The sequence below is a fragment of the Syngnathus typhle genome, linkage group LG10 (assembly GCF_033458585.1).
Source record: "Syngnathus typhle isolate RoL2023-S1 ecotype Sweden linkage group LG10, RoL_Styp_1.0, whole genome shotgun sequence".
Lineage (NCBI taxonomy): Eukaryota > Metazoa > Chordata > Actinopteri > Syngnathiformes > Syngnathidae > Syngnathus > Syngnathus typhle.
The window spans coordinates 9749311-9763627 of record NC_083747.1 but is presented as its reverse complement, the minus strand read 5'-3'; the positions used below and the strand labels follow the sequence as shown (position 1 = coordinate 9763627).

Here is a 14317-nt window from a genome sequence, read left to right as displayed (position 1 = left end):
ATCAACGCATGGCTCAAAGGCCAACATCTGTAATGTTATGGGAGTGTGTTAGAACCCATTACATATTTAACTTGCACATCTGTGAAGGCACCATTAATGCGAAAAGGTAAATCAGCATATTTTTATTTATCTAATATTTATTTTTCATTTCAGCAAGACACCACCAAGCCATGTTTAATTAACCGTAAAATAATAGAGTATTATATTTGCCTGCTAGCAGCCCAGACCTGTCTCCCGTTGAAAATGTGTGGCAAGTTTTGAAATGCAAATTACGACAACTGAGACTTTAGAGTCTCAGAGTGTTCAGCAACTGAAGTTGTACATCAATTAAAAATGGGAAAGAATTTGACCTACGCAGCTTCAATAATTAGTGTCCACAGTTCCCTAATCCTTATGGAGTGTTATAAGAAAAGGTGATGTAACACTAAGTGGTAATCATGCCCCTGTCACAATTTTTTGGGAACGTGTTGCGGACAATAAATTCAAGTATTTACAAAAACATTTAAAAAGAAAAAAGACAATACAATATCAATTTGAACGTTACATTTTGTCTTTGTACATTATTCATTCAAATGTACTTTGGGTAGAAAATGATTTTAAAATCATAGTAATTTAAGAACTTAAGCAGAGGTATATACTCAGTTGCTTTAGAGTGCTCTTATAATTTTAAAACACTTAAGGTCGATCATTTTCTGAAGCTGCAAAATACTCTTAAATAATGGTCTCCTAGTGAAATGATTCCTCTGAAAATTCCACCTCTGTGATATCGTCATATTTTACTTACCATAGTCTGTAGACCTTATCAGGGATCCTGCCATTCATCTCAAGTCTCAAGTGCCTTTGTCAATTTTTAATCTTACACATCAGACAGCACTCATGCATTGTCGTGAAAATATTTTACCCGGATGAAACGATATTCCCTCTCTATTAGTAGATGTGTATTGTCCATCTTGTCTCCTACACACTAACTGAATTATTAAAGACTTGTTTAGCAGTGTGCATGTTCCTAAAGGTCAAAAAGTTAATTAACTACCATATAAACTAAAAGCGCCCATCCATCGGAATTACAATGGAAATTAACATTGTTTGTTCACCAACGTCAGATAAAGTACAGAAAATGTAACCAATACCTGTTTTTCTAGGTCTGCAGGCCTAAGAGCATTTTATAGCAAATACCATGTCAACCTTCATACACTTCTCCTTTTTCCCAGCTGTTCTTTAGCCACAAAAATCCCTAATGACTATGACAGGCACAGTATCTTTTTCACAACAGTCTGCTCATGTCAATCAGCAAGATGCTGATAAACATCTGTGTTTTAATTAAATGTGTGCAAACTACCCTTACTTCACACAAATGTCTTTCATGTGTAACCATTTGAAATCATATCAGATGCTGCACAGCGCAGAAACAGCCAATCAACGGAGATGATTTCATGAAGAGGGCTCTTGGGTTACAGCGTCAAATATAAGTCACAGTGATCCCATATTTTTGGACTTCGTTCATTTGAGCTCAGGCAAGTAAGAGGGTAGTTGTGACAAACATTATTACCATGGCTGACAAACCATTCTTGCTAGGCTTTTTGTGTCTTGGCAGCTTTATTTCTCCAGTCTAAGACATCATGGTTTGATTTCTCAGCTTGTTTATTTGTTCACCTAATGTCGGCATTCACATAGAAAATTTACTTTTAGTATGACTTTGACCAGTCATGTTTTTTTTCATTTCAAGGATACAGACACAATGCAACCAAATCGTTATTATTTTGCACACAATTAATGCAACTTTAATTTTGGTTGAAATGACTCAATATTATATTTGCAGTACGGTGGCCAAGTGGTGAGCACATCCAAGTCAGAGATCTGAGGTTGTGGCTTTGACCCTGGGCTCAGGCCTATTTGTGTGGGGTTAGCAAACATAATGCTTCTTTAATTACCTGAAGTCTCAAATTGTCCTTGGGTGTGAATGGTTGGTTGTCTATAAGTGCTATGCTATTAGCTGGCAATCACTTCAGTTTATGATTATGTATTCCCAGTTTTCAAGTTTCCAGTCAATACTCTTCTATTTCATTAACAACACTTTGTTGGCTTTTGTATAATTACATATACAGTACATATAGCACAGGACTATGAATAATTTGGAGCTTCACTATGACCTTACCCCCTAGATTTTACATAGCCACTCCACAGCAGCTTGATGAGAAACAGAAGACTTTTGCAAGTGTGCATTTACTGTGGTTTAGTGACGTACGAAAATACGTTTCAGATAGACCCTTTGCACCCTCTGTTTTAGTTTTTCCTTGGCACTCTTAGATCCACTAACCTATAATTGTCACATGGCATTTGAAGGTTGTGTAAATATGAAAATACTGTACACATGTACACAAGCCCACTTTTCTTAAATTATTACTGGTGCCTATAAATGCGTGCTTTCTCAGCCACATCTTCTGTTCTGGAGTGGTTGATGAATCCATATGAAATAATTCAAACTGGGGTGAATCCCATAAATAACTGTCATATTAAACACTTCAAGAAAGTTTATGAATGTGAGCAGTAATATGCTCCATCCGTGGGTTGTAAAGTATGACATGTGGATATTATATAAAAGATTTAACTGTCAATCGTCATGGTTATCTTGGCATCTTAAGTGGCGGTACCCTGATACCATGCAGGCTTGAGTTTCAGGACAATGCAATTCAATACAGGCAACAGAAACGCTCATCAGGCCTATCATTTTGTCTCTTCCCTTTTCAAATCTCTTGCAACCAGTTTCCAAAGGAGAACAAGACTCTTCTCAGTCAACAGGTACATATGTGCAATAAGACTTAACTATACAGACACCAAGTTCATTGTAGTTTTTCTTAAATATTGAACTCTAAGTTCAAAGCAAACATTTTAAAGATTTAGTAAGATAGTATATGTCATCATTTAAACCTTTTCATTTAGATTTATGTTTGAGTTCGGCCCTGATATACTGTAGAAAAGATGACTTAAGTTAGGAAATACAACGTCATCATGGGAAATTTTAATGATTCACTTCTTTGGAGTCATGGCCAGATGATCAGATGGGTTGTAATATGATCCATTTCTGATATTCTCAAACTCTCCGGCAGAATTATTAAAAGCTCATCCTCTTAATGCGTTCACGGTATCCTCTTTCACTCAGAGACATTCAAGCAACTGGGTTATTTTTTTCCCCCAAGGTATATCGTTCGTGAATAAACCAGTCCACCATGAGTCACTGAGTTGCAATGGTAAAATTGAACCCTCTCTTGGCAGTCAGGAAGATGTAATACTCTTCTCGATCTGTCAAACTTAAGCATGATATTATGTATATGAGCCCTAATTCGTTGCCGTTACTGATAATAATTAGATTATGGTGGTCATCAGTCGCAAAAAGGATCTTAAAAGTGGAGGTATTTTTGATCCTAAGTGGATTTTGCCTCTGAGCAAAGGAGTAAGTCCCCCCAAGCCTGTACTAATTACATCTGTAATCAAATGCATTTTGTGCCCCCTTGTTAATGACATTGATCTTTAGGAATATCCAAGCCTATATTCTGTGAGATTATTGGATAAAGTGCAGGGCGAAGTCCGTGTGACCTCAGTAGGATGATGTCGTTACAGACATAAGTAGGTATTAAATGGATATAATTGACAGTGACCCTTCCTGGCACCCAAGTGTGCTGAGGCCTGTGGTCCTTGGATCATATAGCAGAGAGGCCAAATTTGCATGAGTTAGAAATGGCACAATTAAAATGAAGAGACGGCAAATGAGCAGGGAGATGGATGAATGCTGAGCCAGTGAGATTATACCTAATAGGGGCCACAGGAGCAATGGTCAGAGATTCACTGATGAAGTAAATGTCACAATCATGGGAAAGAATTTGGAAACTTTGGCTCAATTTCGGAAAACATGAATCATTTATTCGTAAGTTTCCTTTCATGTATAGCAGCTATGGGCGCATTGTAGGAGGCCATTGGCTATTTTTGCCTATTGATCATTTAAAAGGTCAGGAATTTACAACCCTAATCAATATGATAATGTTTATAGATGATTTGTGGTAACGTGAGGGAAACCTTTCACTATATGATTTGTGTTCAGCCTGGAGCAACATAAAAGCAATTGTTATGCCAAGCCATGGGCTAGGTTTATAAATGCATCTAACTATAGAGCTCTATTACATTGACACATTTATCTTGTGATTGCTTCACCCGTGCACTGTACCAGTGGATCTCATTGTGGGGTGTTGCTTGTTTGGATTTGTGCTCTACTATTGGCATGATGATTGTAATTGGAATGTTGCTCTAGTGAATCAGTGCCAGCCGGAATGGGCAGATTGCATATGATGATCATGTTCTGACCAGATGGCAACTTGGCACCAGAGCTTGGATTGACTGGTTCTGTTACATATGTTTCAATTCACATTTGTGGACTCATGTGATGTATGCATACTGTATGTATCTACTAGGGGGTGGTTAAATGGGTAAGAAGAGTGAATAAAAAGCACATTTTGATAAATGACACAGTAAGGGCCCTATTTTGGTCGATTGGCATAAAAACAGGCAAAACTCCATTTTGGTACTAGCGCAGTCTAGTTTGGGGCCCAACTGCGCTCATCTGGACCTGCCAGAGCACGAAGCAGCCTTGCCCCCGATGCACTTGATGATTTGGTGACAAAAAGCAGCACGTTGTCATTTTCATGCAGGGGCAATGGTTTAGTTTGCCATGTTTGTGAATCTAGTAGATGCCCTACGCCTCACTGGGCTTCTCTGCCTCACCCTCCGCCGCATCTTCAAATCTGGTTACAAAAAAAATGTAGGTCTAACTCACGGCACAGGTAAATTAATGTGATTATGGTGCATTTGGTCAAAGCCAGACATGCTCTGGGGTCATGCGTGGTGCTTAATATCGGCCTGCATTCACAGGTATGACAAGCCCTCTGAATCATGGTAGAAATCATTAAACATAATTACTCATTAAACACATTAAAATCATATTATCAAATATTTTATCAGCACCTCTGTCAGACAGACGAATAATCGAGGGTGCTAGGCTGTTTTCAATTGCCCATGTGTATTGCACCTGTTCTATTCTAATAGTGCGTGGTAATGTTCTTTCTTGTGTTGTTCGTATAATATTAACAAGTTCATTTTTCTATTTGTATGTATAAATGATAAATGACCCCAGCACAGTTTTGCACATAAGGCCAGATAAACTTGATCTTGAGGGCAGTTGCAGCTGCCAACAGTGGTAGCAAAAAACTTTAATCTTTGTGCTCAGAATTTCACTTTCTATTTCTGCACAGGCAGCTTGATGAGAAGCAGACCAGGGGTGTTTTTGACACCCGTTGGAGGAAATGATCACACTGAGTGAATGGTTCTTTTGCTACGAAGCCTGTCTACTGCGGTTCCTGTTGGCTGTTTCTTCAGCCTCTGCTACCTAATTAGAGGATTATGCAAAGGTGACAGAGGACCTAGTTAACTTGCCATATAGCTACTTTCTAGGTGGGCCTACAACTAGGCAAACCTGTGCAAATAAAAAAGGTCCTGAGATTTTCAGGGATGCTCAAACAACTCATAAAAACTGATTAATGAAGTTGTGGGGAAGAAGAAAGATGTGAATTAAACTAAATATAAAAGTTTAATTAAAAAGGAAAGCATAGTGGGGTGAAGTAGTTTTCAATCAGTGTTCCTGCCCGGAGCATAAAATGCGATACACTCTGCCACAGCTGACAGCAAACCAGAGGTAAACAAGCACTGCTATCAGACTGGAGCAAAGAGGCTTTGCATAGGTCGGCCTATTGCTCTAATGGAATAGATTGTGCAGGAATGAATCTTCCACATGGGTTGTAGGAGGGAGCTGGTAAGATGCTGCTTTATGATCAAGAGGCTGGTCAAGTGTGGGAGATATTCCACTGTCTCAGGCTGAAAAAAAAAAGAAACGTTGCTTGGTCATTGAGTGCAAGCCAAATGGATTCTTTGGTGGATGAAGCAATGCCTTTAAAGTGTGAAAGCTTCATATGTTTACAATAAATTAACGATTATTCTTTTTCGTAGTCTAAATTAACACCAGTAAAACCACATAAAAAGTCTTGATGCGACCCCTCCCTTTTCATGCAATGAATTATTTCAGCTTTTATAGCACACATCAAACCCGAAAAATATTTTTTTTATAAATATGATCACTTTACTTAGTGACATAAGTGTCATGCTTCTCAGGATTACAACAGAACAACAACAATTAGAAAGAAAAAAGAAAGCCCATCTAATTCAAGAATCCAACAAGCCCAACCAGTTACCGGGTTTGGGATTTACCATTTTAATTTTCACACAAAACAGACAAAGCAATTACGCGACAATGAACTTTGCAGTGGAAGAAGAACGTTTGCCATTGCTATTACTAATTCACGTATAACAATGGGTAAACATTACCACAACAAAATGAGTTAAAGAGCAAATTGCCATAGAAAAAAAAAAAACACAACCCTTCATTGTTTTTTGAATTTGCCTTGTTGAGAGCACAGGTAAATGCATATAATTAATATATAAATCCAAATGTGCTTCTTCCTAATTGTAAAACTAAACAACTAAATATATTGGTCACATTTATTTTATTTTAATCAGTTAAGTCATCAGTGAACAGTTGATATGCTGAATGGTGACGATTAAGATGCTTATTTAATGTAAAGATATAATCTGAGAGTTGTGTATGTTACTAGTAAAACCATCCTCACACAGCAGTCAAGGACAAACATTATCAGTACTGCTGTGCTGAACGCCATACAGCTAAATTGAGAAAAACAAACTGGCACCAGTAAAACACTATCGATGCGGCCTGTAGATTTCATTACAACACTGTGCTATTTCATCTAATGACAAACTTCAGCAAAATGTTAGAGAGAGAGAGAAGGGAAGGAAGGACGATCAGGGTTGGGGAGGGTGATTTTCGGTGCATTCCTGGCTTTGCTGTCAGAAGGAGGCTCGGTCCAAGTGGGAAAACGTCAGCACTGTCATTGGAAGGAGGGCTTGATGGTGCAATGATAGGCCTCTGTAATGACTACTGGAGATGTGGCTTCAGTGAATCATATAACCTGACGTGTGATTCATGTTTGCAACTGTGGGTATGTGCCAAAGCATGAGATAACCATTTGTAGTCTGTAGAAATAAAGATTGGCCATGTGGCAACTCTGTCAGTGAAAGACATCCTTATTTATTTTCCTGTAATCAGACACTGCCTGCGATATAGTGGTCATGTATGAAGCTCGTCATGAAAAGTTTCTTCCTGATGATATCAGAATCTAGCTCCATCTCAAAATAGTAATCACATTCATCAATGATTGTATTCTCCTGGTCAATATATAAGGTATCCCAATACAATGCCATCCATACAGGAACTGTGCAAGCTGTAGATGTTCTGCTTTTGCCATTATGGGAGACTATTGCTGTGTTTTTGACACTGTCAGGGTGGGAGGTAGTAGATTGGGTAATGGCTAGTAGTGGCTAATTAACCTGAGTAATAATTTAACAACGTGGTTATTATTGTGGCTGTGTTCCAAGTCGTGTAAAAGGCTTCATCTACGTTTAGGTGTTTATAATGGGTTTTGTTCATTATTGAGCTCCATGACACAGTACAGTTGTCTACCAATGCAAAGTACAGTAATAAACAAGCATGTCTTTCTGTAGTGTCATTTTTTTTATTACAATATAACCCCTAATTCATTTGATCTATTCATTTCCTGTGGATACCAACAGTATTGTAAGATTGTACTGTATATGAACCCCACTTGACTCGAACACTGTATACTTCAGCATGATTCTGACATTTTCTTCATTTGAAAGATAATTTGTTAGTTGTCAAGTCATTGATTAGATTAGTGAGGCATGGCATCATATACCTGACATCAGCAAAGCACAAGATGGAGGATAGCAATTATTTAAAAAAGAAAATTGATTGTGTCTTTCTCCTGTGTTTGGCCACAAAGAAAGAAAAAGGATAAATCTCCACAGCTCAACCCTTCCCCCCCCCCCCCACACACACATCCGATTAAAAATGCATAAGATATATTGAATAAGTGTGGGAATCCCGAAATATGTGCAATCTGATCCAATAGGGCTTAAAGATGTCATTGTGATTGTCAATAAGGGTTGGTGGTGACATGGCAGTATCACATTGACTGCTGCGTATTAATACTCAGTGTCCTATTGGGCCATCAGCTGATTGTTTGCAATGTAAATGATGGTGCTGATGGCTCCAGTGACTGATGGGTTGGATTCCAATTAATCAATTGCTTCATCAGTTTTCCTAATTCAGATCAAATATCTCCTGAGTGCACACTCTTCTTTCAGTGGTATTAGAGGAAATAAATGCTCTCTAAGTAATTTTCATCAATCTCATGTACATGTCAATATCCCTCACGGGCCCGGTCCACAAAGCAGACTTAATGTCTTAAGTGTGTGTTTGTGTGACTCGGAGAGTGATTTGTATATTCAGGACTAATATGAGCATCGGAATACATTTGTGCTGTGTAAAGGGAAAAAAGGGTTAGTTATGTTAATCTATTCCTTAGCTACTTACAACTAAAATGAAGGTTGGATGACCACACGGCAGATGTTTCAAATCTTGTGTCACGCATGCTTCTTTTGTTTTCTGTTTTCACTTCATTCATCCATTACAACTTTAGATACACCTGCACAAGGTATGTGTCATCGTTGTGTCATATATCAGTAGAAGCAATAAACATTTGTGGATTTCTATTTATTTCCATTCATAATTCTATTTGTTTTGATTTATTTTCCAACTGTGGAAACACCTGTAATGTTGTGATGCAGCGCTACATCCGGGCAAGCTACAACCACAATGATCACTATAGTGTTAATTCTGTCATTCCATTCCAAATTGTCAACATAAAAAAAAGAGCACTATAACACATAACAATATATATTTTTTAACATAATGCATTTACTGTATGCACTGTAAGTAGGCATGAGAGAAAAAAGAGAAGAAATTGCAAACCTTATACCCATTGAACACTTTTATTAGGCAAAATAATAAGGTACTATTCACAATTCACAGAATTAATACATCTTTGACACTTTTAGTTAAAAGTTAACATTATTATGATGAGAAGACAATTGACAATTTGCTCCATCATTTTTGCCTTCTACAGTGTCATGGGAAATTGGAGCTTATCCCAGCTCCCTAATTATTATAGTTGCAAAGTCAGAATTGTTCATACCATTTTTTAGTAGTAGAAGTTATTAGAAAGCTGCAAATGTAACTGTGTAAGTGTTTCCTAAGAGTTAATATAACTAAGCCCTGGACTGGTCTTTGCACCAGGCACTTATGACAGGCGATTAGATCCCACTGAAAAGCAACTGCATTAAATGGTCGTGATGTGAGCAGACGATAAGCCTTGTCAATTGTGCAAAATCAAATCAACTATTCATAGGGAGCCTGTAATAGGATATTGCCTGACAGATTTAATAATTCAGTTTTACTGAGACTTAACTGGTATTAGTTTGTAGCTAATGGTTGCCGTTGTAAAAAATTAATCAAAGACAATGCAGGAGTGAGAAGATACACATAATCATGCCTACTTCATTTACTTTAGCTGCCCTCTGTAATTTATAAAGAGTCTTCAAGAGTGATCTGCTAAGAGTACAGCAGTAAAGGGTACTGTAATTTGATTTATGAATTTGATCCCACCCCCTAATTTAATTCATCAATATTTCAGCAGGGGCAATTATGCATTGTGCTAAAGCTCTTTGGAGCTCCATTATTCAACCTGAATAACTTTGTCACAGGGTGTGTAATGGCATTGCTAAATATTGTATAATGCCGCGACAAGGACTTGTCCCTCACACTCATTATTGGTTGTGCTTCTATGCAGGTTAAACATCTTTTTATATGAATAATCACTGCTGACAGCAGCAGAGCACAAGGGCAGTGGAAGCATACGGTCTACTGACCTATGTGTTTTTCCCATTCCTGTAAATGTGCATCGTTAGTATTAGTAGTACAAAGTTGACTAAATGAAAGCCATGTGTTTCTGTTTTCTAAGCATGGCCCGCATGTTTGTTTAAGGATCATTGATACATTTCACTTGGGGATTTTAAGATTCATTCTATTAGACAATGAATGTCAGCATCAGAACATCAATCAAATAGTTTATGTGCATTCATTCTTTAGTCTCACATCCAAAAATAAAATGAATAGATGATTCAAATTATTCTTTTTTTTAAAGGCAAGCAGCAACACAATGTAAGCAGTTCTTAACAAGGAGAAGCAACACATATCCTCCCAACCACCTTTTCTGTTCTTCAACAAATGCTTACCGGTCGTGAACTACATCGATCTGGGGTATAATTCTCGATGAAATTGATGGATGAGGGCAACCATTGACAGAAAGGGTAAGGACCACTTTGAGATGTCCCTTGTGAATAAGTATGATGGAAAATAGATTGTTGAAGAAGATTTATGTTTGTTCCCCACTGCCACAGGAGAAAGACATTCCACACTGATCCTCTCAACTCACTTCACTTCTGACCAATCAAATGTCATTGTGATCTCCTCAAAGTCATTACTCAAACTCAGGTGCCAACTTTGTGGCGACGCGAGAGATGGATTTGTCACGATCTGTTTTTGTTATGAGTTGGTTTAGAGGGTGGCTTTTGTGTTTTGGTCTTCTTTTGGTTTTGCTTTTGGGAGTTTTGCGTTCCTGAGTTTCCTTGTCATGTCTGTCACCAACTGGTCAGGGCAGTTCTGCTCCTCTTTTCTCAATCTTCAGTCACTTGTGTGTTTTGCACATGTGCCTCATTGTTAAGACAATTTGTTTGTATTTATTTTGTGGTTTCTAGATGTTGATGGGAAGTCAATGGGTTTTCCACTGCATATTTACATTAGAATATGTACATGTGTAATTAGATCATGTGCTGGAATAATAAAGGATAGATGGTGTGTGTTTCACTGACATCAGTGTAGCTCTGTTTTTACATCTGTAGCTGGCTAATTGTTGCGCCATTTCAGTATGCATTTCTGTCTCTACAGCTTAAACAGAACAGGAACAACTTTCCTGACCTCAACAAACTGACTCAAAGTAGCAGGGCTCAACATCATGGTTGCAGCAATGGTGCGCCAAAACTACATTAGTAGCTCACGGGCTAGTTGTGAAAGTAGCTCAACAGTGTTGGGACACTGTGATTTCCTTGGAATCTTGGAGAAGTCATCATTTGATAATGTAGCCAAAGCACTTGTAGTGATTTATCAAATTTTGCATTATAACACTCCTCTGTTTTCTGCCTTATTACAGTAAATCATTCCTATTCATTATTGTGAAAATTCATTAATATGATTAATTTACAATATTATAATGGTTGTTCGTCTGTATTTGCTCTGCGATTGGCTGGCGAACGCCCAAAGATTGCTGTGATAGGCATGCCAGTGACCCTCACGAGGATAATTAGTTTAATGAACGAATGAAAGATAACTTAAGCAATTTGAATGAATGAATGAATGAATGAATGAATGATAACTTAAGCAAATTAATTTTTTCAATAGTGAATATCAACTTTTTAGTCCTTTGCGTTAATCAATACCCCATAAGTAGCTCAGTTTCATTTGCTCTCTTTGAACAATCTCCATTTTTTGTGACGTTAGTAGATGAGTGAAAGGAATGGAGTGAACTGACCACTACGAGTTGTTGAAATTGGAATCTCGCAAGTGCAGCGTTCATGATATTGCTTGCCAAAAACATACAATGAAGGAGAAATTAAACAAGGAAATTAAAGAGCTATTGAGTTAGTTCCACTACCTCCAGCTTCTCAACTTGAGTTCCAAAATAGTACACTTCAGACGCATTTCTGAATGAATGGAGGTCAGTGTGAACAATAAAAGTAACTGTTTATTGTTTTGTTTTATTTTACAGCACAGATAATCGGCAAATACAGAATTGTAATGCATAATATGATGTTATGAAAGACATTTAAAGGTTGGAGTTCCATTGGATGAAACTTTTAATTGAAGGCCACCGCCTTTCCTATTCTATCTGCTGTGTTTGTGAGAACAAGCTATTGTGAGGTAACAATAATGTATTCACTTTTACTCTTGATCTTAATTTTTACTTGCCATACCACCAAACATCCTATTTGTGTATAATAGTATATACATATTTACATTTTGCGTATTTGCATTCATGATAAATATTCAAGAAAATATCTCCCATTGAAAACAAGCTACTTATGTGAAATAAACTTGTATGGCATACTAGGTCCATGTGTTTTAGATGGCTTGGAGGCCCATGTCAAAACAAAATTAAAGCAGAAAGGTTCAGGGTTAAAGAGGGAATCAATAAGATCTTCTGAAGTATAATGGCACTTGTCTATTTGTCTCGCTTTGTTATGACCTGTCACTTGCTTCATTTCGTGCTGCTAAGAGACGTGTGAGACAATGACTATGTCCGGGTGGTGAAATGAGCTGTCACAAATACCCGTCATCTTATATAAAGGAGTAACCTGAGCCATTGTGGGATACCGTGATGAAAAACCAGTAGCATCCTCTTGTTGACGGCTCTTTATAGTTCTCTTCATGCAGAAATCACATTATTGCTTTGTCCTCTTCCCAAATCACTTAATGTGATCAGATCATCAATTTTGTTTTAACAAATTGTTTGATGACAGACTAAAATAACAATATCAAGCCAGAGTTGCTTGTATTTCTTGTGTGCAGTCATACCATTGGCACTTCAGCCCTCTTATTTTGTTTCATATTGAGTACATTACAGATCCAATAGCCATCTAGCTTCTTGTCTTGTTTTAATGTGATCAGATAGATTTATGTTGGGCCATGAGGTCAGCGGGGTTTTCAGTAATTGGAGTCAGTTGAATTGTATTAACAGGTCCATAACACTGTAAAGAAGGGCATTTACATTTAATTACTTTTATTGAGCCCTTCTCATTTTATTTGTAATGAAGTTGGTGCTGTGATGAAGCAGGAGAATGGATGCGATGTAATATCTCTTGATCATTAAAACACCATAAATAATATTAGTAATATGGAGATGTACACATTTCAGGACAGTTTAACAGGTCAGAACCTCCCACATGATTTGTACTCAAATGAATTTACTTTTTATTCTAGATGGGTTTTTGATTTTCACTTGAATCAACAGAGCACGTTAATAACAGAAGGATCAGCGTGAAGAGGTTAATGACGCTGAAAAGGGAAAAAAAAAATTCTGTACAAAGCATGTTTAATTTGAGACACAATTGTAATCCTTTGCAGTGGGCTGTAAAACCTTGAATGCAAGCCATGGTTTACAGTTCTGAGATATCATTGTCAGCACTATCGGAAAGGTTGTCTGCATGTTCATGTGTGAATTCAGTCAGTATGTCTGAATCCGTTTGTCCGTGCTTTGCTCGGGCTCGTTAATGAGAGGCGTCCGGATCGTCCGCAGAGGCCTGTGCAAGATAATCTCGACCTATTCTGCAATGAAAGCTCTTCCGAACGTAACTGTAGAAACTCACTAAAATGGCAGAGGTCTTGGCTGAATAATTCAGCATTTCCAATCAATTTCAACCTCTACCTCATTGGGACACCTCCCTGGGCTATAAGGGTGTCTGCAGACTCATCATGGGAATGTTGACAATTCCCTGTACAATGCACTTGCTGGCACTTCAGCAACATGAGACACTGTGCGAGCACTGCATATTTCTGATTTTCCAACTTAGCATTATGCATTTTTAACTTTTTATTTTATTGGAAATTTGTATACCATTTATTGTATTAGTTTATTTTTCCATGCATAAAATATACTTGTCTTAATTAGCCTAGATGAGTTTAGAGATGCATGGAGCGCTCTGGAATGGTCGCCGGTCAATCGGGTACATTGTACTTTGTAGATAAACAACAATTCACAGTTACCATTTCTTCATTTAATGTAAAACCTAAAATAGAATCTGGGAAGACAGACTCATCGGAGAAAACACTCTACCCTCAGTTTTGACATGATAAAATAACTTATCAAATCATAGACTCATACTTGCATTGTAATATAAAATATGTATTTAAAATTTTTATTTGTCAAATTGTGATGTGCACAGTAAAGACACAATGGTAACACTGAGCAATAAAATTCTTTGCTCGTTTGCTACTTGTTAGTTATACAAAGAAGAAGGATGAAAAATAATTAGAATTATGATAAAATCATGTGGCTAGGGGCTCAGCACAATGTACATACTGATAAGACAATTTAAAAAATACAGAGTACTTTTAAATTTGGTAGTACGTTAATTTCTGTAAAAATATTGTGTCTGAAATGTGCAAAAA

The 14317-nt window shown here is 37.4% G+C and overlaps 1 long non-coding RNA gene across 1 annotated transcript; it reads left to right on the top strand.

The window, feature by feature from the left end:
* The first annotated feature begins 5738 nt into the window (after nucleotides 1–5738).
* On the top strand, nucleotides 5739–10985 carry LOC133161344 (uncharacterized). The gene is made up of 3 exons (XR_009716071.1): nucleotides 5739–5857; nucleotides 10239–10404; nucleotides 10495–10985. It is a non-coding gene; the product is annotated as an uncharacterized LOC133161344 (long non-coding RNA).
* The last annotated feature ends 3332 nt before the right edge of the window (nucleotides 10986–14317 follow it).